The sequence below is a fragment of the Furipterus horrens genome, unplaced genomic scaffold (assembly GCF_987537825.1).
Source record: "Furipterus horrens unplaced genomic scaffold, mFurHor1.1.pri manual_scaffold_1, whole genome shotgun sequence".
Taxonomy (NCBI): domain Eukaryota; kingdom Metazoa; phylum Chordata; class Mammalia; order Chiroptera; family Furipteridae; genus Furipterus; species Furipterus horrens.
In genome coordinates this window covers 32,721,522-32,744,318 of record NW_028327171.1, presented here as the reverse complement: position 1 = coordinate 32,744,318, position 22,797 = coordinate 32,721,522, and the positions used below count along the sequence as shown (strand labels likewise).

At 38.2% G+C, this 22,797-nt stretch overlaps 1 protein-coding gene and 1 long non-coding RNA gene across 8 annotated transcripts in view; one reads left to right on the top strand and one right to left on the bottom strand.

Annotated features, from left to right (window-relative positions):
* Window positions 1-22,797, top strand: part of MECOM (MDS1 and EVI1 complex locus) — a 551,717-nt gene that overhangs the window by 245,975 nt on the left and 282,945 nt on the right. The window lies entirely within an intron of this gene.
* On the bottom strand, window positions 8,202-17,925 carry LOC150020846 (uncharacterized). Of its 2 annotated transcripts, none has more exons than XR_016510643.1 (4): window positions 17,828-17,925; window positions 17,640-17,700; window positions 16,534-16,569; window positions 8,202-8,353 (listed from the first exon to the last, which is right to left on the bottom strand). It is a non-coding gene; the product is annotated as an uncharacterized LOC150020846 (long non-coding RNA). The 2 variants fall into 2 exon arrangements; XR_016510629.1 differs by lacking the exon at window positions 8,202-8,353 and adding an exon at window positions 13,016-13,274.

The following is a 22,797-nucleotide window of genomic DNA, read 5'->3' as shown; positions in this document are numbered from 1 at the left end:
ATAACTATGGCAGCTTTGTGGAGTTTTATAAACATTTACAGTATTATTATTCATCCTTTCTGTATTGATTTAGAACAGTCCAAGAGGCCAACAGCAGTTACTGCACCCTTGTTCTGCAAGGCCCATTGCACAAGTTGTAACTTTCCATGACAAAGAAAAAAAAAATCTGAATAAGTCAGAGACCCTCAAGTCAATTAAATTAAGTAGTACTACGCTTTTCTTTTTTAATAGTCTCCATTATTACAACATATAAAATTATATTATGCATTTCTAGGTCTAGTCATGATATAATTTCTCTGGTATGAACAAATTCTATAATTGTGCCTTTACCTTATAGAATTATGTCTCTTGGAGGTCCTTTGTAGTTTATGAAAGATCGAGAGAGAGAGAGAGAGAGTGATAGAGAGACAGTGAGAGAGAGAGAGACTAGACAATGGGGAAGAAACCCTTCTGACCATATTGTCTAGCAGAGCAAGAGAACATTAGAAAAACTGTGACCCGCAAGCGTCCATAAACTATCTTCCCCTGGGAGAAGCTGGAGTGGCCATTCCACTGCGCTATAACTCTGGGTGTTTGTTAAAAAAATGTATTCAAGGCTACATCATATCACTGCACAATGAATATGGAGGCCCAGATCTGTGTGTCAAAGACAGGAGGCCATATCAGGGCCAGGTTGCTTTATTTAGCGGGTCTGTGTCAGGCAGACAAGGAGAATGGGAGGTTTCCCTGGAGGCTTTTGTAAAGCTCTGTGCTTCTTCTGGGGGCTTGATTAGAATACTCAGAGGCCTTGGGAAATTCACACGGTTTTGGTGGGGCTGTGATCCATCATCATCCATCATACTTGTGCACTGGGTGACTGAGGAGCCAAATACCAGGCCGGCGGGGTGGCCAGAGTCCTTCTCTGCATGGAGCTCTCTGGTCTGTAGGGCAATGCTCCAGGAAGCCTGGCAGAGGAAGGGGTGGACAAGCCTGCAGGGGAACTAACTCCTGGATCAGCCTGTACTTGGGGGGCTTTCCCTGCCAGCTGTCCCCACAGGCGACAGAGTCTAGTAACAGGAAGTAACTATGCAGTCCTTTGAAAGACTTTTTGATTTCCTCAGCTTAATTTGGGTTTAGCTGGAGTTTTTTTGAGTTTATTTATTTCTTATTTATTTTGAGTTTGTGTGTGTTTGTAGGCTTTAACAGTAAAAAAAACTTTCTAGATTATTTGGTTCTGTGTACACTTGCACTATGGGAAGAATTGGGTTTTGTCATTTTAAATAAGGAAAGACTGTGTCATGGTGTGTGTGTGAGTCAGTGCATGTATGTGTTTTGGGGGAAGATAACCAGTAAAACCCTTATTACATGTTACTATATCCTTAGTGACTTTTTTCAAACTCTTTTTTTAATCCAGGAAAGAATTTGTTTTTTTGGCTATTTTCAAAAGATGTTTTGAGACTCCAAAATTAGGAGAATAGTGTCTAGTTCTATAGAACAGCATTTACTGCAATATGATCTCAGAGCCTGTCTGCTAGAGAGTTCTGTGTGGGATTGAATTGCTCAATAATGACTAATTTGGTCTCTCAATTCCAAAGCAAAGAACTTTGGCAGCCAAGTATGTAAATTTTTACTATCTTCCATTTTGGTTTTTTCAGGAAAGCAGGGAAGGAGTCAAATCTAGATGTGTGTACATATTATAACAAAACTTATAAACCCCAGTTTGATGATGTTTGCGGGTTAGGAAAATATACTTTAATTCACCCTTTTTCTGTTTCAGAGGGTTAATGTAATTACTAGATCTCAAAAGTACCCCCCATCCTGTTCGAAGAAAAGCTTTTCTTAAAAAAATTTCTGTCTTACTCATTCAGTCTTATGTAAATTAAACTAGAGTCCCTACTATTTTGTTTTCATGTTACGTTATATTAATTTATTTACTTTATATGACCCTCCCTAAAAGGGATTCAGTGTCATTCTATTTGGGATGGTGCAAATAAATTCATAAAATAAATGTGTCTTCTGTTTCATTCTTCCTCTTTTCTATTTTTTAAATTGAAAATCCAAACTAGAATGCCTAGAAGTGTATTGCAGTTTGACAGGATTTGCTTTTTGTGCACGTGAGAAACTATGACAAAAGAGGTAAGTAGAAGAATAAGGGTATGTGCATTGTGGTGTTAGTTTATTGGTATTGATTGTACCCATTGCAATGAGACTCCTGGGCTGTTGGACCTAAATTAAAATATTCATAAATAATTTTAAACACTAATAAATAAATCCCAACTTCTACCTCCTCTGTTTTCTTTCTCTCTTTTTTCCCCCAACTAAGAAAATGTACAAATAAAGAATACAAAACATATCATGTATGTTAGCGGAAGGAGACACATGGGCGGGCCTTGTGAACTGGGCAGGCGCCTCATACGCCCTGTGGATTTGGAGTTTGGGGGTAGGGTGAGCAGGGAAGGGCAGAGATAGACAATGCTGATTTCTGAGATTTTCTTCATATTCACTTAATGGGTTTTTTAAATTATCTTAATAATTTTTATAAATTACATGTGTTAACTTTAAACAGTTTTTTCCTCAATGATATCATATGGAGAAACAAACATACATATAAGTCAAATTGTAATAAATCCCTTTCAAAACCATTGAGATAAGGAGTCGTTCTGGAGTCTTTCCCAAGAGAATGAAGAAAGGGCTGTGTACTAGGTGAACACTTCTTAAAGCCAAATACCTGAGGTAGGATTACCAATATATATTGAACAACTTAAAGTATAGGAACTTAAGGGTGATTGATACTTAAAAGTAAAATTACTAATTTGAAGGAATGAGGCCTGTTACGGAATCAACATTCCTTAAGAGTCTGTCAGACCTAGTGAAGATATCCTTGAATACCTTACCTGGCATTTTTTTCTGTTCATACCTGCAAGAATGACATTATTTCCTCTTGCTCCAGTGCTGATCTTTTTACCTTCATGGGGCCTTCCACCAAGGGAAAGACCCCTTGGTTCTCCAGGGGCATCATTCTCTAGGAAGCCAGAGTGCTCTTGTTACCCACTCTGTGCCCCAAGGCTCCTAGTTCAGTGCTCAGTACCCCAGCCTTTCTCTTCTCATCCCCCATATGAGTCCCATTCCCTCGGTGGCAGCCTTGACTCATCACTGATAAACTATCTCATGACAGATGACATATTGGTTCATTGGGGTTTATTTTATCCCATCCCACTCCCTGTCTAAATTCTCACACTTTTAGTCCCCAAATCTCTCTTGTCCTCCACTATCACTCCTTTTTTTTTTTTTTTTTAAGCCTCCACGGTCTCTCATGGACAATAGAAGTAGTCTCCAACAGGTTTATTTGCCTTCCTTGGGATCTTTCCTAAAATTTCCCTGTTTTTTGAGCCAGCATGATCATTACAAAACACAGCCCTGATCTTTCCATTCTGCTTCCTAAGGTCCTTCACTAGCTCCACATTTGTTCTAGGAGAAAGGCCAAAACCTAGAACAGAGGCTTTTGACTATTTGGCTCCTCACTGCCTGTTTCTCCACATCTCTGTCTACCCTCTTTCCCACTATAAACCAGGCAATACTGAGACACCCTTAGTCTGACACACATACTAACATGTTTCATACTTCCATACCTCTCAATACGCTCTTTATTTTCCTGGAATGATCTTTCTTCCCCTGCCTTTACCCTGGGAAATTCCTTGGAAACCATTGTTATTTCTCAACACCCTTTTCAAGTGTCACCATCTCTGGGTAGCCTTTCCTAATCTTTCTCACCCTCAGAATCAACTCCTTTCTCCTCTGCACCCTGTCTGTTGTTTGGTGATTGTGGGCACTATATTTTATTTCCACGACTTCCTTTTCTACTAGACCGTGTCTCTTTGAGGCCAGGAATAAGGCCAGGCATTTGGCTTCTAGAGTGCAAATGCAGTGTCTATGGGGCCCATAACAAACTTTAAAATGCATGTAGAAAGGAGCAAAGTATCAATGGTCATGAGTACTCTTTTTTTTTTTTTAAGTATATTTTATTGACTATGTTGTTACAGTAGTCCCAATTTTTTCCCTTTGCTCCCCTCTGCCCAGTACCCCCCTTCCCCCCAGCCATCCTAACCCCCTTAGTTCATGTCCATGGGTCATGCGTATAAGTTCTTTGGCTTCACCCTTTCCTATATTATTCTTTGTTAAAAAAAATTAATAATTAATTTTTTGGGGGGGACCCCTGCTCTGTAACAATTCCCTTCTCTCAGACTTAAGACCCTTTATAATCTTATAAAGGACAATGGGCGAAGGTCTTGTGCTCCTCTAGCTGCTTCAAGGTTGACCTGGTTGTCATCCTACCTACCCTTGGGTCTAGAAATCCCTAATAAGTGTGGGGGTGTGGAGAGGAGAGTGGCCTTCCTGTATGGGCAAGGATCTTGCAGCATGGGTACTCTTGAGGGTGGTTTTGCCTTAACTCAAAGGAATGATGCTAAATTGGGGGGAATAAGTTTTTTGGGCAGGGGGACTCAGCTTATAGCAGGCCTGGGTCTACGGGAGCTGAGAGGGGGGAGTGCACATGCATCACGTGTTGTCTGGGGTTTGGCAGAGTGGAGACATCAGTGCTGATGGTGCCCAGATCCCCACACTTAACAGCAGACCCCATAGGTTATTAAAGCTCAGAGCCTATCTAGGAAGATTAGCTGGAGGAAGTGCTTTAACCGTGGAGCAAACAGGCAGTCACTTGATTAGTGTCTCAGACATGGTATGGCACTGTGGTGTTGGGTTTCCTTCTGAACCATTACTAGGACATTTGAGATCTGGAGCCTCCGTTCTAGCCTGACCTTGCATTTGATTTCTGAATCCATGCATTAGAAATGGGCCTTGCTCACTTTTCTCAGACTGTATTTTCCAGCAGTGAGTTTTGTGTCCTTTGTTTTGGGGCATTTGAAAGGGATGCTGAGAATGAACCCATATGGTGTTTGTTTAGATGGGGAATCCTAAATAGCTTCTTGTACTGAGTGAACACAGTAGCAAATATATCTTACAGTAATGTGTTTTAAATCAAAAGGGCTCCATATTTTCCCCTGTGTTTGAATGTGACATTCTTGATCATTCCAGACCCACCTGTCTGAGAACACAGGAATCAAAAACAGGAGTCACTCTCAAATTTCACCTCTATTTAATCCATCACAGAAACATACTGGCTTTTCACTGTATATATATAAAAAAACACACCAGGACATTTAAACAAAGTGACACAGATCATCAGCAGATCAACTGGGAATGACGGCTCAATCAAACAAATGTATGTTGAGAATTTCCACAAGGCAGCCCTTGGAGCAAGCGAGCCAAATTTGTTTAGTATACATGAGTTAGCTGCTTAGGAACATGCGCTATGCTGCATGCCAGATGATGACTTTTCTGGGTAAACATCCATTTAGCAGCATATACCCATCCATGAAAGTGTTGGCGTGATTTTGATCTATTCTCTTGGACTCCTGAAATTATGACTTCATTCCACTGGCAGCCAAGTACCAAACCCACACATGCACCATTTAGGCTAACATAAAGGGGAGGGGAAGCTATACACTTATTTCAGAATGTAATATAACCACCCAAAAGGTAGGAGAAACTCTGTACAATTGACAGGCCATTTCACTTTCCTGACAAGCAATAAAGCAAGCATCATTAAAATGGATGTCAAATTGCAGGGCAGGGAAGCAGCAGGGAAAATACCTACCTTGTTCTTGGAATTTGAAATAGCATGTGGCATATTTATCCTACCTCAGTCTAAACTTGGAGGAATTCCTTGTTGGGGTAGGGGGTTTTGGGACTCATTTATTAAATCTGAATTTCAGAATCGGATCCCAACTAAGTGAGAACATTTGAATTCTTCGGGATAGGGCATTTAAAAATTTGCCGTATTATTTCTTGTATTTTTTTTTAATGTTTTTTATTGATTATATTGTTACAACAGTTCCAATTTTCTCCCCCTTGTTCCCCTCCACCCAGCACCCCCCTCCCCCAGCAATCCCCCCCAAGTCCATACCCCTGGTTCGTAAAAATTAACTATCCCCCCCCTCTCAAATATTAGGACCCTTTGTAATCTTGTAAAGGACAATGGGCGAAGGTCTCAAGCTCCTCTAGCTGCTTCAAGCTGGACTTGGTCGTCGTCCTACCTACCCTTGGGTCCAGAAAACCCTAATAAGAGTGGGGGTGTGGAGGGGAGGGTGGCCTTCCCACATGGGGAAGGACCGTGCAGACTCCAGGTCAGTTGGCTGTCCCCGGACAATGGCGTGCTTGGTTTAACAGGCTGGTGTCCTTGTTGTGTTCTGGGGGCAACATATTTGGCGAAAAGGGTTAAGAGACATCATTCAATCCATAACTACTAGATGACAAAAGGTAAGCAATTCTTTTCTATTTAAAGGTGTCGCTAACAGAATGGAAAATTCTGTGGAGCACAGTCTTTGAGCCCAGAACAAAAGAATAACGGGTTTATAAAAACACAGAAACAAAACCCAAAACCTCCTGGTTGAATTTTCAAACTCTGTGCTTGCTCTCACTGGCTGTTATGAAATCCAGCCTGTGCTGTGCACAGTTCAGCTCTGTGTTCTAGTTTACTAACCAAAAACCCCTCTTTCTGATTCTATTCAACTAGGAAATCCTCAGTTTGGGGGACATTTTCAAACGGCAAGCTTAAGAATTCCATTTTTGGACTAAGGGATAATTACCTGAAGTTGGAAGACAGCATTGTTTCCAACCTCTAACCATCTCCAGAAGAGCACATGGCAACTAGCATTTGCTTAAGCAACTGTTTTTTAATTTAATAACTTTTATTGTATTTTTAAATTACCGTTTCGTCCCCTTATACGCCCCCTGCCCCACAGTCACCACACCGTTGTCCGTGTCCGTGAGTCCCTTTTCCTTTGCTTGAGCAAGTATTTTGAGTGGTCCACAGTTTAGAAATCCCCTAGAAAAGGGTTATTTTCCAGTGGTTTTCATGGATAATAGCTTCTTTTGAAATCTGTTTAAGATTCAGAGCTAGGTGAGCTACAAAATGCAGCTTCCAAAAATGAAACTCCTTATAAACAGCATTTCCTAAAGTTGATCCAACTTGAATTTGAGCACCTACTCTATTCACAGCCCTGGAGGGGGGATTTAAAGATAATTGAGACGAAACTCTTGCCCTCAAGTAGCTGAAAATCAATATGGGAAAATAGATGCGAAAACAACTAACTCTTAACAGCACCAGGATAAAGACAGAGCATATGTTTTGAGGTACACTCTATTTTCTGGGATCTAAAAAGGACGGTGTTCTCTCTGGTTGTGAGCATAGTGGACACGGAGCGTGGGAACCCTTAGCAGATGAGATGGCATCTGAACTGGACCTCAAAGGTATAAATCTTAAACACTTCCTCTTCCACCATACCTTCGTTGTCGGAAGTTGTCACCCATCCCCACTTCAGACTGTTTTATTTTTCTTCTGAGCACCTAAAACTATCTCATATTCTCCATCTATGAGTTGGTTTCCTTTCCTCCCCTTCCCACCAGGCTATAATGTTCATGAGACTAGGGGAATTCCTGGTCTTGGTCACTGCTCCATCTCTAGTTCTCAGGACAGAAGTGAGCCCTCAGAAGGCCACAGAGGAATGGAGAACAAGGGAAGGGCATTCTAGATCAGAAGGCTGTCAAGGAAAACAGCACAGAGAACCCAAATTCCATCTGACGTTCATGAACACTGAATAGATTATCGTGGCTAGATTATCGGATGCATTAAAGGCATAAGATGGTCACATTGATTTTGACCAATCACAAGAGAACTTTTGAAGATCTCCAGAAAGCTGTGGCCATTTTTTTTGAGAAGAAAATTGATGAGTCTAATTCCCCCAGGTGTTTCTAAAATGAGTGTCAGTTTTGATAACCCAGAATAGTTTTTTTTAGCAACATACATTCAACCATGAAAAAAATTGTGTGCTATATTCTTCAATCCCTTTATCCAGAGTTTAAAAATGGGATATAGGGAATTTTTCTATTATTATTATTAATGTGCCTCCAAATATGGATAAAGGAGTGCCAGTTTTTAAGTCTTCAGAGAAAACATTAATGTAAGCGTCTCTGGACCTTTAGTGACTTGAGTTTAGGACAGAATAATCTTAGGGCAAGTGGGGATTTGTTGTAAGCAAAAGATTCTGTTTAAATGTAAATAAAAAGGAAGAACAATAACCTGCCATGTTACCACATGTATTTACTACCACAATGATAAATTTTACCTAGTCCCAAGCATACTATTTATCAAAGCAGGTCCCAGGTATTGGGATGAACCAGAAGCTCTCCAAGTGTTGATTGATCACTCTTCGCTAGCAGCTCACTAGGATTACATAGCCACTCCAAAATCAACAGCCTGGAAGAAAACGATATGAGGCTTGAAACAAAGCCTGGAATGTTAGGTTAGCAACTGCCTTACATTGCAGTAAATACGTCAACTAATACTCATAAATGTCTAGAGGCCTGATCTGGTAAGAGTACAGACTGAACTGCATAGGACAATTCAATTTTCTACCCCCAAAGAAACCCTGGCCACTTCTCACTTTTGCATAATAAGACTTCGAGGGAACTGTAGGTGGGTTTGCCTGTCTCCCTACCTACTGAACTTCTTCAAACACCTGGAGATGTTATCAAGGTAGTGTAATGTATGTACAGCCTCAGAATACCTGTCTTCATCTTCATCCATCAGCCCAGACCTAGGAGGTGTTTTGGAGGTCCACCAGCTCCACCACAGTAATGGAAAAGCAGCTAGAAAGTTTTTGATTTCCTTTATCTGCAAGGTGATTCAAGGCACACGCTCTTTTTGACAAGATGGAGTGGTTTGCTTTGGGGGCAATTAAACTGCCCTATCCAAGATATAGAGAAAGAGATAAATTAGTCCCACGAATCTTTTTCTTCTCTTTTGAATCTTGGGCTGAAATCATGGAAAAAGTCGATCATTTCCTATCATAAAATACTGCTTATTGTTCATTGGCCAATAATGCCTCTTTCAAATATAAACCTTCCTCCAATCTTATTAAGTCCAGGCTGTTTCTTGTATCATTACAGAAATCTTGGCAGGGGAGCATTCTGGAATGAGCTCATCTTTTTATACTATTGTCAGTGACCACATTGATCTTTCTTTGCATTTGGTTTCAACAAGTGTTTATTGAGAGATTTATTGATAGGGGAGTGGTAGAGAATGAAGAGTTTGTGAATCATTTCATCACCTTTTGTAATATCTGAACACAGGTACACCTGAAAGACACTGACCTTTAAGAGCTGTCACCTCAGACCTACGGGCATGGGAACCTTTTCTAATAGTAATGATAATGACTTTTGGCATTTGTATTTTCCTCCGAAGTTTACAAAAGATGCTCAAATGCATTATTTCTTCTGATTCTTACTATAATTTTGTGTTATAATTAAAAATCTTTGTTGTCTAATAGAAATAGAAATATGAGCCATATACTAATTTTAATTTTTTTGGTAGCCAATCAAAACAGGCAAAAAGAAACAGGTAGAATTAATTTTACTTATATGTTTTATTTAACCCATTATATTAAAAATTGTATCATTTCAGTATATAATCAATGTAAAAATTATCACTAGGTATTTTACAATTTTTTGTACCAAGTTTTAAAAATCTGGTGTATAATTTTAAACGTATAGGATATCTCAATTTCCCTGCCACATTTCAAATGCTCAATTGCCACATGTGTCTAGTAGTTCCACATTGGGCAAAACTCAGATATGGACAAAATAACAGGCTCAAATAGATTAAAGGGCTTTCCAGACTCATATAACTAGTTAGGTCTAGTCTTTTGGTTTAAACAGGAATGGGCTTGGGTCTGTGGTTTGCAGACTATTTGACTTAACTACATCCAAATAAATGTGTAAATTTACTTGTGATATTGAGGGTTGAGCCTCTAGTACAGAAATGTGGAGATGTTATGATGATTTTATCATATACAGCATATGGATTCTTTATTCCTAGTTCTAGAAATGCCATAAAATTTGTTTTTTAAAAAATAAGCCCCATATGAGATTTGGATGCACAGCCTGGTTTGGAATAGCCACTTTAGTCTCTGAGCTCCTTGAAGGCTCCTCATTGCATTTCTCCATCCTTATATTTATTTATTAATTTAACAAGTATTTATGTCCTATAGTATATGCTAGACATGACATTTATTGCTGAAGATGCACCTGGCACAGTCACTACCCTCATGAAGTTTACATTCTATAATAGTAAATGCCAGAGGAATTCAATTTAGTTGGCCATTTTTCATATTGATTTATGGATCTCCCTTCCTGGAGGCTCCAGTAAAAATCTTGAGAAAAAGACAAAAATATGAGTTACCCATACTGAGATTTTTTTGTTTGTCTATTTTTTATTGCTTTTATAACAAATATATTTGAAGAGGTTCCAATATAAAGAAAATGCGGTACAAACTCTGGATTGATGCCATTTGGTTAAATTCAGCTATTAACACCTAGAACATTTGGAGTGTGTGTGTGCATTCACGTGTGTGTTTGCATGTGTAGATTCAATATGCACTTTCCATTCCTTAAGTGGTACATTGTTACTGTGTCCTTAAACAGACTGAGGGTATAATTTGTTTGATGCCTCCAACACGTTTATGTTAAAATTACCCAATTTAAAGAAGAAAAAGGAAGTATCTACCACTCGTTACTTCCAGTACAGTTGGCTTGTTCTGACTGATGTTTTCAAGTTGAAAATTACACACTGAATTATTTTCATGAGCTAAAAACTTTGCTGGATTCTGGGGATTCCTCAGTAAACAGACACTCATGCTCACTGCCCTCATCACAGAGAGTTCAGTAGTGTTTCGGTGGAGGCGTGCTTTAGTAACCTTTCGTGCTAGGGCTCACTTGAATTTGGGGTGTGCCATTGCACAATCTTTTTACAACCTACCACATATTTACACATGGTTTTTTGTTTGTTTGTTTGTTTTGTGTGTATGTTTTGACTTGAGGTGTATAGTGCTCCTCTTTCAACCTAGAAGAAAGAAAGCCTGCTCAGCTGGGTTTTCTTCAGCCAACTATTTTCATTTGACCCTTTAAGCTATCCACGCTTTGAAGAAAAATGCAGATAGAGGCTACTGTTTGAAATGGCACAGAGATCCAGTAACGTTAATTTAAAAATTCATAAATCCTTTGTACTATGCAAATTAATGACCTGTAACCTTTTTTCCAGGTGACTTATTTTGACTTAACTGGGTCCAATAAATGTGTTTATTTAGGAGAACTCAATGCTACCCCAAATTGACACATTAAGCATCTCCCATGGCTCATAATATGTACAAGGGATGTGGACCACCCTCTGTTTTCTCATTATGTCAAATAATGGAAAGTGAAATCACTCTAATCCTTTCTTCTGTGTCTGCAAATATGATAAACTCAATCCAATTAAAAGTCATTACCTCTCTAAGACTTGGCCACAGTCTATAACCTTTTGTTTCACAATTCTTTCAATGATCTGTCTTAATCACACGTAAAATTTCTAGCCATCTTCCTGTAGTCTTATTTTCTTTACCATTCACTTGACTGTATGTAATGGAGGTTTATATTATGCAAGTTAGTTCTTCCTGGGCATTTGTCTTATCCCCGATTAGATTATAAATCCTTTGAAATCAATGATTTTACTTTATTCTTCTTAGTGACTCCCCATGGTGCTTTGCATATAAAAGTCTTGCTAAGATTTTATAGTGATGATGCATATTAAAAAGTCAAATGAAGTAAATCTATTAATACAACAATAACAGCAGCAAAAACAAGAGCAACAATAGCACAAAGTGTAAGTTACGGTGTAATTAGTCCATAGACTTCAGGTTTCTCTCCTGCCCCGTGAATGTTAACATTATATACTTCTGATAGAATTAAAACATTTCCATTTCTTTTTCTCTCAAACAGTCATAGTTAACATAGGTTTACATGTAGTAATTTACAATATAAGTAAATCCACAAATGTCTCAGTACATGTTTAGGTGAGGGAACAGATAATTTTCTTGCTTCTTTAGCTTTGAGATTCCCTAGTGCTATGAAAAAATGGATATTTTAATAAATTATCCTGAGGTTTAGGCAGAATGATGCCAAAAATATTTTATTTAACTTAACTAGCATAGCTATAACCTGTTAAAACAAGCTATTTGTTAAAGAAGATTTATTAAAAAGAATCCATTAAATGATCAGCAAAAGCACAAAGCAAAATCACTGACATTTTGTCTTTTGAGCAGAATAATACCTGGATTTATCAATAAATGTCATTTTATATAATATTGATACAAATGGGCAGCAAAATATTTAATGCATATACTTCTAACTATAAAGTTACAAATATCTGGGTTTTTGGCATTACTTTTATAAGCACCTTGATGAATAAATAGCATATATAAGTATTTAAGGGAATGATATAATATGACAACTTCATAGACTATATATATACAGTTCTCAAAATTTGTTTTGCTACTTTGGCTTTTAGTAAATTACTTTGACTATCATAGACATATGTAGATATTATTTGGGAAAGAACCATCATTTTTTTGTGTAGTGTGGGACACCAGAAATCAGTAATACTACCATTTCCTTTGACAACTCTTGCTTTAGAGTGGAGGTTCCAGAGTGATCTGGCCAGTCTTCCCTCTGAATACAGCACTGCTCTGAGGTCAGTGAGAACTATTCCTTGTCTGGCACAACTTTGAATTCAAACTGGAAGAAAGATGTTGTGGTTTGGGCTATTTACAGGTTGGTAAGATTCATGGGCATCATAGTAGTCCTACCTGCTTCACAGTAGAACTTTTAGTTTTTTTCACTGAAATAGACCATGCAGAAATGCATTCTTACTAGGTACATGACTATGAAATCATATACTTTTCCATGCAATTTTCTCATGGCTTATTTTTTAATGGAAATGTGAACAATGTGGTTTTTTAATCTGTTGGTTTTAGAAGTCGTGGGAGTAAATCAGCCTTGTTTCTTCGTTTTTGTTTTTTATATTTTATTTATTTCAAGAGAAAGAGGAAGGGAAGAGAAAGAGAAGGAGTGAAACGTCAATGTGTGGCTGCCCCTCACATGGCCCCCACCGGGGACCCGACCCACAACCCAGGCACGTGCCCTTACTGGGAATTGAACCAGCAACCCCCTGGTTCACAGGCCAGCACTCAATCCACTGAGCCACACCGGCCAAGGCTCATCCCTGTTTTGATCCTCCTGTTACTGTGAAGAACTTCGTGATCCTCAGAAATAAATGTAAATGACCACTGCATTTCCACTAAGAACTGAAATACAAAGAGTATACTTAATTTAATACAGATATAGTTTTAGTCAATATAATGCTAGATGTTTCTGTAAGGCTGGCATGCCCAATTGCAGTTACTTCTACTCAACTCCCTACGGTCATCACTCTTCCTAACCTCATCTCAGGACTTATTTTCTTGCATTGCTATATACCTGTTAGCATCTCTTTCTTCACTACTAAACTCTAAGGTACTTGAGGGCAGAACATTTATCTTATTCACATCCATATATAGCCTTAGCAGTTTGCACAGTTCCAGGTACAACATAGTACCTGATACATGTTTTAGAATGAGTGAGTGAGTAAGCCTAAGAAGTAGCATCTTTGGCAAAGACTATAGCCCTAACATTCCAATCATCTAACTCCCCTTTTAATGCTGTAGTGTAGCCACAGAATTTCAATAGGAATGTGCAATTGAAGCATTCACACAAAACCAGTAAAGTCCAGGACATCTGTTTAATCCTTCACTTTTTATTGTATGGAGCCCATCAAAGATTTTGAAAGTCAAATGTGTATTTATTCCACAGAGGAAACTTTATCAACCAGTGCAGAAGTTCACTGGCACTAGCTGGTGATATAATGGGTAGTTTAAATCCTGCTAACTGCAAATAATTTTTTAAATGTTTATGATTGTGATAGAGTTTAGTGAGACAGAAGTACAGATAACATAAATATTTCGACAAAAGCTGATTGTACTGGAGCCATAAATAAATTAGACCCAGTTTGTAAATAAATTTAGTTTTGCCAGCAAACATTTATGATCTTCTCTTGCTGCGAACGATAGTAATTTATATAGAAGAGGTCCTGAATGCCTTTCTTTAAAAGTCAGTTCTCATTAGCAGGCAGTGCCTGGTGCCCGTCAAGTGTCTTAGACTGTGTGACTCAATTAGACATGAAGGATACTGTACAGAGCACCTAATGCTACTAGTTATTGTACACGTTGATAATGACAGTTTCCAGAGACCATACATAGTTTGGTAGTCTATGAAGTTGTCATATTATATCATTCCCTTAAATACCTAGCTTGTGTTACCACTTAACAATGTTGAAATTACCCCATTTTAAATCATAAGTGCTATTTAGTGTATGTATACACATATGCATAGCACATCTGTTCATATTTTTCTGGAAACATTTTTATCAAAGTGTATAATGTTTTCTCAAATTTAAAAAAGAATTTTCCCTTTTATGTTTTCAATGACATTCCCTCCATACCCATTTTTTGAATGATTTTATGTTTAATATGATGTAGTGCTGGGAAACTCAATATGAGAGTCTTTAGAGCTTGGAATGGGGGCAGAAAATTGCACTTCTTGGAGCCATCTAAATTCTTTAACACTGAAGATACTGTATTTGCAATGGGGCCAGAGTCGAAACTGAAATTAGCCAAATCAAAGAACTTTCTTCACTGAACAACTTTTAGATCAGAAATCGTTTTTGTTGCCAAGCCTTGTGAGAACAAGGACCATCGTTAATTTTGAGATAAAACCTAATTTGGAGACTCTAATAAAAAATGTTTTGCACACTCTCTGCTCCTTATCAAACCAAGAGTGTGGTTAGGTTAGTGTTCTATTGCTTGTTCACATTCCTTTTTATCAGCAAGCCATTGCTACAACTCCCTCTTCTGCCAGACGTGCATAATTATTTTATTTTCTTTATGGCGGACTCCTGGCTCTGAGAAAGCTCTTCTGTTTTGTAGCAGTAAGAAAAGGTCTGCATCAAGTCAGTGGTGAGAATGCATTCGAACTTGCATTTACACCTGTCTTTGTTCACTATTCTGTAGAAAGTAGAGCTCAATCTTATCTACTTCCTGATCTTCACCTTTTGGGGGTTGTATTGAATATTTCCACCCAGTTAATATTAGAATTCAGTCTCCTTGCTACAAAATGCACTTTCCCCCCCTCCTTCCTTTCACTTGTAGCGTCTGAGTTTTGGTCTATCCTGTGGAGGCAAGAAGAAGGATCTTTGCCAAAAGCCAGCAAGCCACACTTAGGTAATTACAGTAAACAAGCGGGGGCTCTCATTTCACGTGCAGAGCTGAATGGAGCAGATCTGTGGTCACAGGGATCCCAGTTGCCCCTGCATTTGCAGTGGCACATTAATGCGCCCTCATGTTCCCCTTCTCCCTTCAAACACTTTTTTTTAAAGGAAGCAAATCAGGTCACTCTTTAGCATGTGAAGGGCAGCAGCTTTCTTCCGAAACCACCATCAACAACATAAACAAATTAGAGGTAGTAAACCACACATTCTGCCCACACATAAACCACAGTCCTCACCAGAGGGCAGTCTACTTAATGTGAGAATAACAGCCCCGTTTTATAAGCCTCTACTGGGAATAAATTCCAGTTTCACTGGTTAGAGCAAAGTTAGGCAGCCAGAGTACAGTCTCTCCTAGGTTACACTTTGGGAGAGACCAAGCCAATTCTCCAAGTGTCTTTCCAGGAAATATATTTCATAAGTTTTTGGTACACCAAGCTTTGACCATCCTCTGGCTTTCATTACATAAAGCTGGGATTGCTTGAGTAGAGTGGACCTGGGGCTGAACGTATCCAGTGTGCTTATTTTATGGACAGGGTAACACAGAATCTCAAACCCCGACTCTTGAGGTTACTCTGGGCACTGGAGACATATTGCTGAATCCAGACGGCCATGTTAGGGCTCACGCCATTCCTGCTGTGCCCAAATGCAAGTGGCATGGTTTACAATCCCCCTCTTGACCTATATGGGAGCTGTAAAATACTCTCTATACCTTCCTGATGCTCATATGCTTCCTTTCCTGACAATGTTAGTCCCCAGCTAATGTGTCCAGCCCTAAACTAATGTGTTCCGTCATCAGTAAATTCCTGCTTGTGATAGTCTTTTCTTAAATACCTGTTTAAACAGTAATTTAGATAAGAGTGTCCCATTTGTGTGCAACAGGAAATGCCTGCCTTCTTTTAGATACGCTGGCAAATAATTACTGTAGATATGGTTTGAATACTGAAAGGCTGTTCTCTGGTCATTTCAGACTGCCTGAGAAGTCACCACCCAGTCTGCTGCAGCATAATTTCAGGGTATTTCTGTTTTACTCTAAATGAATCTGAAGGAAAATCACTTTGGGGATATTAAAAGCTTATGAGAAAAGCCATCAGGTCGAAGGGTGCCAAAAGTCTCTTAAAAATTTGTTCTGCTAAAAGAAAGTCAAGGCACATTGTTATAATGTAAAAGAAACACTATCTGATATATGATAAGTCTGTTCTTACCTGGTCTCTCCAGTGGGTATTGGTGATCATGGCTCCCTAACAACAGAATAAGCCAAACATTAACCAGGTCATGTTTTTCCTTGGAGTAGTATTCACAGAGATTTAACGTCCTTATTTTAGCTGTTTTTGATTTTGTAAATAGATAGAAAAGGGCTTTACTGATACTTTAGCAATTTCTTTCCATAACCATTTTTAAAAATTTTAGTTCCACCTCTGAAGAGGAACTTTTGGAAGAGGTCAACACCATTTCATAACAGCTTAGGAGCTACCAGCTTAAGTCCCAAACCATACTTGTTTAGCGAAATGTCTGTGAAATTCCTAGGAGGGTGGAGAAACACTTAGCCAGATTTAAAAGTGACTGAATAAGCAAGAGATATGCCACATCCTAGGAGAAAGATAAATGTTTGCTCATTCCTTTAGTCCCTTACTTTCAGTACATGTGATATTCTTTGTCATCTCCCTTGTTTGTCTCCCCACACTCTTCCATACGTTTTGGAATTTCTTGATAGCCCACACATGAAATATTTCTAGGAGATTCTGGGATGAAAAGTTCCATAAGGAAGAGATGGAATAGCATGGTACAAGGAAGCAGCAAATACTAGAGGTGCAAGGAAGCTTAAAAGGTCATTAAAAAAATTCCATGTGCCAAGCCAGGTTGACAGGCTATTTCACAAAAACAATGGTCGCTATAGAGACATGGATTCTACAAATGCAGTTGTAGTGTCAAAAGATCCGGGGAGGTCTGTTTTCTTCTCATCCCTCTCTAGAGGCAGCACATGCTAAAGACCCTGTCCTTCGGCAGCTTCTCATTTCCATAGATGCCTCCGTTGTGTAAGCCTGTACCTCTGGACCCTTATGACAGTCCTTCAAGGCGAGTTTAAGTCGGTTTTCTGGAAATTCATTTTCCTTACTTTAACTAGTTTCCTTTTTTTCCTTTCTTTGGGATCTTAAATTTCATTATCTGGGGGCCATTCTCATAGAATATTCTGCTGGCCAGTCCAGAGCCTCCTTCTTTGTTCTGCTTGTGCATCTGGCATTACTTGAGCTCCACCCTTTTCCCCCCCAGCCCAACATGCATTTATTGACTGCGTTGGTGGTGCACAGACCTGGCTCCCGAGGTCCTCTGCCTTCTTACAAACAGGCTGCTGTAACCGCTCTGGAATTGTCCTAGCAAGGGAAGAAGAGCATGTCCGGTTTGAATTTGGAAGGAAATTGATGTCTTCCCCCTCCCTACCCTGCCCCACCATTAGCGGGCACCGACTCATGAACTTGTGTTCATGCGCTCACGTCCTACCAGAAGGTCCCTGGTGGGGCCTGAGGTTTGGCAGCGTCTCCTCTTCTCCTAGAGCTGGGCACGCATCCTCAGCTCTCAGCCACGTGTAATCCTTCCTGTCTGCTTGCAAGTTGGGCACAAAGTACTGGCGCTTGGGCCCACCCTCTTCTTTAGTAGCAATTAACCTTTACTACAGAGCTTCCTTTGAAGTTTGCTCATGTTTTTATTACAAAACTGCAATGAGGAACATAATGGGGGGAAATGTCTAAATTTCTGAGTTACCTAATCTGTTCAATTCCCTAGCTGGTCTCCTCCTGGCAGTTGTTTCTTATAGTTATGATCTCAACCAGTCTGCCTGAGATCTCAAACCATGTTTCTGTCTCAGCCTATTTTTAAGATTAGTGAGCTATTACACACACACACTGCAAATGCACATGGATATATTATATGCATATGTGTGTACAGCTCAGTATGAAGAACTGATTTCTTGGTCAGTGCCTACAGAAATCAGCCTTGCTTTATTGTCAAACTACGTACCTATGCTTTTAATGTTAGTATTAAACTCTGTTTAGTTGTTACGTATTTTCTATCAATGAACTAATGTGAAGAGTAGAAAGAAAAAATATTTATGTTAGTATCACTAATGATAATGCTGAGTGATAAGTATTATGATGAGTACTGAATTGCTATTAATGGGAAAACTCAGGATTTTGAATGGCATCTGCCCAGAAGATTTGCAGTTAAACTAGGCAGAGAGGCCAAGTGAAACAAATGGTGAGTTATATAAAACCCACAAAAAGAGAAGGCATTTTAGGCCAGCCTTGCAAATAAGAACCAAAGAATTACGAGTGAAATGCCATTTTTTCCTAGCCTGCCGTTCACAGGAGCTCACATAAATGAAATCATTTTTCTCTGCTTTTCACTCAGCAGTAAATCATTGGAGATCCAAGTTTGGTAGAAAAGCAACTACAAAACTTGAAGAAAATACAAGAGAATCTTCTTTTCCCCTCCTTAAGATGGGTAAAGGCTTTCTAAGAAAAATGTAGAAGTCACAAAGGAAAAATTGGCTTCATTCCATAAAAGTTAAATTTTATACAACAAAACCTCATTAAAAACCAAATGATAAATGATTTACTGGGGAAAGTAGCAAAATTGTATCAAAGAACTGAATTCTTTATTATTAATAAAACAGACCAATAAAAGCCCAATTTAAATGGATAATAACAATAAACAATTTGCAAAACAAGAAATAAGGATGACAAAATCATTTAGTCTCATTAATCACTGTGTGAATTGAAACAACAATAGATATATAATTTTTTCTATTATGCTAATAAGTTTTATAAACAAGACATAATAATAAATGCCAATATGGTTGGTAAGGATATAAATTGCTATATACCTCTGAAAAACAATCTGTCAATATTCACTAAGCCTTCTTATAGGAATCTAACCCAAAGAAATTAAAATGGACAAGTATAAATATTTATATGAAAAAAATCTTCCTTTTAGTGCTATTTATAGTAGCAGAAAATTAGAAGCAACATAAATACTATGGAAATAGTTTAGTCATTGTGGATTCATATATTAGAATATTATGCAGCAATTAAATTTAATTTTATAAACTATTTTTAAAAAGCATAAGGAAGTGTTCATACTAACATATCAGATGAAATAACAGAAACAAACTATTCACATAATAGAGCCACAATACAAAAAAACAACTTTAAAATATATCTTTTCAAAAATAAGTTGCCTAAGAGTAAAAGGGAGGACTTGTGTGTAGACACCTGGGCTAGAGTCACCGTTGACTTTGGTTACACTGTTTAGCATCCTTGAGAATCTGCTTCCAGATTTGCAAAATGGAAGGTTATGCCTCTCACCATGGTTTTTTCACTGGACTGTGAGTTTCACAATGAGAAAATATAGATACATCTATGACAGGAATAATTATTATTAATATTATTTCTGAAATTTCCTCTTTGCAGATTCTGATTTGCTTGCAAAACGGTAGTCACTTCAAGTGGAAACCTATGTTATTCAAACAATCATAGAAACAGATATAATCTAATCCAAGTATGTGCTCTTGTTGGGTCTCTGGGGATGTTAGAACACTTAAAATTTGAAAAGGTTGATTTCCAGGAGCTTTTCCCAAGTCATTTGCCTCAAATTGAACATTAAGCTTGTCTTTCAGTCCTCACATAGTTACTAACACAAATAAAGAATGCATGAAACAAATTCCAGTAGCAGGAAGCTCAGCTCCAAGTTACAAGGGTTATTTATCTTTATGGACTACTGATGTATATAGCATTTATTACCTGATATATACCTATTGTAAATGTGCCCAACCTGTCAATGTGATATTTGAGCAATGCTTTAATTATCTATAGCTATAGCTCAGGGAGAGGATCTCCCCATTTTTTCTTCAACAACAGAGGTTTAATGGAGGTATGATAATTGAGGTAGTTTATCATTGATATGAAATGTTTTCCAAGCTTTTTTGAAGTTCTTATGTAATGTACATGAATCCATGAGTTTATTTTGGCTTATGCAAATATTTAATGCAGTGTGAGAAATGGACTTTGCTATTGAAAATTTTATAATGCTAAGATTACATTAAAATATTGTTGCATGTTTTGATACATAAAACTCAGAAAGTTTATATTTCCTTTCTTGTCACCACAGCCATTTTTATTTTTAATTCTGATAATCCTAGATTATCAGTGGCTTGAAAACAAATTGCCTGAGTTTGCATATACATTTAATGCCTGCATGTGGATGAATAGGACCATGAGTCTGTCTCCTGGATTTGCTGGACCTACATAAGTTGTTCCTTAGGTTTAATTGGATTTTTTGCCATTGTAAGCAGAATTGCATTCAGGCTTTAAATTCAGACTCTTCTATGTGGCAGCCTGGGCACACATGTGTATTTTGTCTCCACAGGAATTGAAATCCAAATGCATTCATTTAAAATCTGCATTGGGAGAGTTTGTGGGTAATTCAAAGGTCATGGATCAGCTATGCCAGTGGGAGGGCCCAGATGGGTTTGTCTCTATCCTTTTTTAAGATTTGAGATCACTTTGATGAAATTGACAGTATGACTAATTTAACCCTTTGAGGAAATAGGGGAAATTTTACTGACCTTTAATGGATAATTACTGGAGGAAACAGTTCTATTCATTTGGATGCCCTTTTGTTTCCTGCTGCTTAAATGGACAAGTCTATAGATTACACAGTGTCTTCCAATTTGCAGCACTTATTTCTTGAGAAAAACAGGATTTTTACAATGGGTGATAAATTCCTTTAAGAATCTGTAAAGTAACTCTACATTTGCAGTAGTTAAATGTTACAATTCTAGAGAGATGTTTTTATATGTTTTTAGTTGTATCAAGCGTGCTAGTGAACTTTTGTTGGCTCTTCCGTTGAAGTGCAAAATCTCCCAGAAGGGTAAAATAAGATAGACTATATCAAGGGTATTTAGACCCTGAGGTATATTTCTCTGATAATATTTCTTTGGGGCACTATTAGAATTGTTTCTTTTGAACTTATGTTTGGAGAGAAGTTTGTAATCTGTTGTGTGATGCTTTTCAGGACCAAAATAGTTTCCTGTGTCTGATAGAAAAATATTGATTGGGTTTAGCTCTTCAATACAATTGTTTGTTAGGTTAATTACCTATTTAACAAATATTTATTAAGCACCTTTATGCAGATCATTTGGAGAATTCTAAGTCTTGGAGAAATGCAAGCTCTGAGTCTTCCATTCAAAGGCCTGTTTTGTACCTGGAAATAAAAGAATCATTCATGTTAAATTCTGAGTAGCAATGTACAGCATTATTTGATCATCAGACCAAGGGGAGAAATTAGGTAACAATTCAAGGAAGGGGGACACTGGTTTTAAATGAGATGGTGAGGAGAGAAGTTGGGACTTGACCTGGGAGGATTACTAGAAGTTGGATGGGCAGAGGAGCAAAGATAGGTAATGGGGCAGGCAGAACCATAGAGAAAATTTTCACTGACTGAGCTTATAAGACAGGGTTAAACTTTTTCTGGCCTGGGGCCTCTTACTGAAGAGTATTGGGAATCAGAGGAAAAGGGAGAATGGATTTGAAATGAAAGATTTTATTCCAAGACTAAGAACTTTGGATTTTACCTGTGGAAACTGGGGATTACTGGAGACTATATTACAGGAAATTATGTGTGTCCACAGGCTCAGTGTTGAAGGATACTGGAAAGAATCTGGAGGTCTGAAGACCCATTTAGAGGACTGTTAGAAATTCAGGAATGGCCCTGGCCAGGTTGCTCAGCCAGTTAGAGCATCGTCCTGATACCCTAAGGTTACAAGTTTGATCCTCGTTCTGGGCACATATAAGAGTCAAGCAGTGAATGCATGAATGGGTAGAATAGTGGATCTCTCTCTCTTTCTCTTTCTCTCTCACTCTCTCAAAATCAATGGATAAAACCCTTTTTAAATTCGGGAATGAAAATGTGTATTGAAAAAAATGGGATGAAAGTAAAAATCTTGTCAGAAGAGTGGGCAGCATTTAATAACTGAGTAGACTGGAAGATAAAGGAGAGAAAATGTCCATGTTATTTTAGAAAATTGGACATGGATAATTAGGGAAAATAGTATTGTTAATGGAAGTGGGCAGGAGTCTTGATTTGAGAGCAGATGATAATGTGCAAGATTTTGGATATACTGAACCTAAATGATAATAAGCTTGTATTTTGGGAACAAATGTCTCAGAGAAGTTCATTTCTATGCTTGGTTCAAATGGAATTATCTCATTGTTTGAATCAAGAACCAAGCTCCTTGTTAGAAAGATACTTTTGCATGTATTATCATATCACTTTGCATTCTAGAAACCTTTAAGGGAAGTCAGTACTTGAAGGACAATTGTTATGGAGTATTATAGTTAATTAAGTTCCATAATGAATTGGAGAAGTAATTGGGGCTAGAGCTCAGGTGTTTTACCCTCAAGCCCAATAAACTA